The 3,311-nt window shown below is 35.7% G+C and overlaps 1 protein-coding gene across 1 annotated transcript in view; it reads right to left on the bottom strand.

Annotated features, from left to right (window-relative positions):
* LOC111088402 (musculin-like) overlaps positions 1 to 1,803 on the bottom strand; it is a 14,988-nt gene extending 13,185 nt beyond the window's left edge. Inside the window, exon 1 of the mRNA XM_022398424.1 lies at positions 1,544 to 1,803. The gene's annotated coding sequence lies outside the window, so the exon portion shown is untranslated. The remainder of the gene's footprint in view (positions 1 to 1,543) is intronic.
* Between the last annotated feature and the right edge of the window lie 1,508 nt (positions 1,804 to 3,311).

Here is a 3,311-nt window from a genome sequence, read left to right as displayed (position 1 = left end):
GAACAAACAAGTAAGTTTTTCTCAACCAGCAAGTGTAGAACAAACAAGTAAGTTTTTCTCAACCAGCAAGTGTAGAACAAGCAAGTAAGAGTTTTTCTTAACCAGCAAGTGTAGAACAAACAAGTAAGAGTTTTTTCAACCAGCAAGTGTAGAACAAACAAGTAAGAGTTTTTCTCAACCAACAAATGTAGAACAAACACGTAAGAGTCTCTCAACCAGCAAGTGTAGAACAAACAAGTAAGAGTTTTTCTCAACCAACAAGTGTAGATCAAACAAGTAAAGATTTTGCTCAGCCGACAAGCCGTACCTTTACATATTTAAGACACACGGCTGGTTTTATCAGTAGCTTCTAATCTATACATAATCCCGAGTGCATAACGCACCTTCACAGATCTGAGAAGTTCAAACATCAACTTGATAATTATATGTTAAGTATTCTGTGAATAGTTACATCTCGCGAGAGCGATAAAAATGAAGCTACATGTGACCGTTTTTGTTTTGTTTTGAAGTTAAGCACAAAGCTGCACAATGGGCTATCTGTGCTCTGCCCACCACAGGTATTGAAACCCGGTTTCTAGCGTTGTAAATCCGCAGAAATACCGCTGTGCCACTGGGGGTCCCATGTGACAGGCAGTGAACGTAAACAATTATCTTAGGTTTTTAGTTTATAAGGTTTGTACAATATTACTTCACAGAAACAAGCAAATCTTTGTTACTTGATGTAAGGCCTAATACATACACTAGACGTGGATGAACAAACACAGATTGACAGAAATACAGAGAGATAGATAGTCGGACAAACACAGATATAACAAACAGACGAACATAGATAGTTAGAAAAGACTGACAGATGAGCGGACAGAGAGGTACAACTAAACAAAGTGATAGATAGATGAGCGGAAGACTGCCAAACTGTTCCCAGATCTTATCAAAAGTATTCATCCTCTATAAACTTTTATAGATTGGTCATTATCTTATTTTGAGTTGTACTTTTCTTGGACTTATGTTGGTTGTACAACACTTTATATATATGATACTTTTATCACTTATGCATTTTAAATATAATTACCTTCGGTATTCTTCCTGCTTACGATTTATTTGTTCGATCAAAGCTATTCGAGGTCTGTCTGTCCCTAATTTATAAGTTATAGACCAGACGGAAGACACTTAGTCAATACCGACTAACGCCAACTCTTTGTCAACAAAAAGTGGAATTGACCATCACTTATAACGCCCTAGCGGCTGAAAAGGTGAGCATGTTCAGAGACGGGATTCAATCCAATAACCCACACATTGCGAATCGGGCACCCCAACCGCCAGATCTCTAATTATGGTAACGGACCAAATAGTAAACATTTAGTTGATCGGAGAGACAATCAAATATATATACAAACAAGAGCACATATCTAAGAAAATTATCTGTTAGAACGTATAACTTTCTTCTATGTTTATTATAAAGGTTAGGAAGAACAGAAACCATCAGATTACAGAGCTATCTACCTGTTATTATTTAACCCTTTGTAAGTTATGTGTCAAATCTTACCTTTGTTGACTGACGTCTTCGTGAAGATGCTTTCAGGTACTTCACTGGTTATTACACATGACGACCCTGTATACGGACTTCTCTGGAATTGTAGTAGAAGGAACACTTCGACATTTCTGAGTGTCGTGAGAAGAACACTAGTTCGATGTTACGTTACAGTTGCATGTTTTAAAGCTACAAAGTTTTGTGTTCGATAGTGCTACGAATAATCGTAGTTGAACAACACATTAAAAGTAGAGATCTAATTTTCCACAAAACAACCTGTATGTTGTTCTGTTTTGAATTTCTTTCCACAAAACAACCTGTATGTTGTCTATTTCTCACCTGGGAAGACAGTTTGCAACTTGCACTATTCTTTTAATGTACGAAACATAAGGAATGGATTTAGGATCAAAGAGGGAAACAGCAGCGATATAAGTCCGAATTCTTCCGTGGAACTTGTAGCATCTTTTAAACTTCTTTCCAAGACACTGAAACCACGCCTACTGTTACGCTTACCCAATCACAAATGACAAACAGAAATAATAGGGCTGTGGAAGACAGGGAGATAAGAAATGTAGTGGGTAAATGGAAGAATCTTAGAGGAGAAGGAGTGAAGAAACTGACTAAACTTATCACGGGGCACAGTGCTTAACAGAGAGTGTATCGCATTTCAAAGTAGAAGCCCGAAACTAAGCAATAGGACGAACCATATTATGTTGGCGTCCTAAAGAGAAAAGGACAATTCCAAGTTATAGAACTGTGTACACGGATAACTGATGTTGATATCAAAACGTTTCTTACGTAAAATACGAAAGGAACAACCACAATGTATGTTCTTACGATTACATCACCTGAGTGTACTTACTACACATGTTCAGTCCTTATAACATTATTGGAAGTGTCGACTATATCAAATAACGCAAGCCATGTAGAACCACTAATAAACACGAGGTTTTGTCATGTCAACAACCACGGTGCAAGAACTCATGGTATCAGAGTCGTGCAATAGTATCTGGGCAATTCAAGAAGCAGAGGCTTAGGGAAAATTTGTAAGTAAAGTTAAACAAACCAATGTATTTGTTGTGACGAGTAGACCTTATCGTGTATATCATGATACAGGTATCCGTATTATGTTGTTATGAGTCACAAAGATATACAATGTATATTGTATATCTTTGTGACTCATAACAACTTGATACGGATACATTACATATCTCTGTGACCCATAACAACATAATACGGATACTTTGTATATCTTTGTGATGTTAACAACATGATACGGATACATTGTATATCTTTGTGACTTAACAACATGATACGGATACATTATATATCTTTGTGACTCATAACAACATAATACGGATACATTGTATATCTTTGTGATGTTAACAACATGATACGGATACATTGTATATCTTTGTGATGTTAACAACATAATACGGATACATTGTATATCTTTGTGACTCATAACAACATAATACGGATACATTGTATATCTTTGTGACTCATAACAACATAATACGGATACATTATATATCTTTGTGATGTTAACAACATGATACGGATATATTGTATATCTTTGTGATGTTAACATAATACGGATACATTGTATATCTTTGTGACTCATAACAACATAATACGGATACATTGTATATCTTTGTGATGTTAACAACATGATACGGATACATTGTATATCTTTGTGACTCATAACAACATAATACGGATACATTGTATATCTTTGTGATGTTAACAACATGATACGGATACATTATATATCTTTGTGATG

Source organism: Limulus polyphemus, unplaced genomic scaffold (genome assembly GCF_000517525.1).
Source record: "Limulus polyphemus unplaced genomic scaffold, Limulus_polyphemus-2.1.2 Scaffold3689, whole genome shotgun sequence".
In the NCBI taxonomy this organism is placed as follows: domain Eukaryota; kingdom Metazoa; phylum Arthropoda; class Merostomata; order Xiphosura; family Limulidae; genus Limulus; species Limulus polyphemus.
The sequence above is the reverse complement of the archived record's forward strand: the minus strand, read 5'-3'. Positions and strand labels throughout refer to the sequence as shown.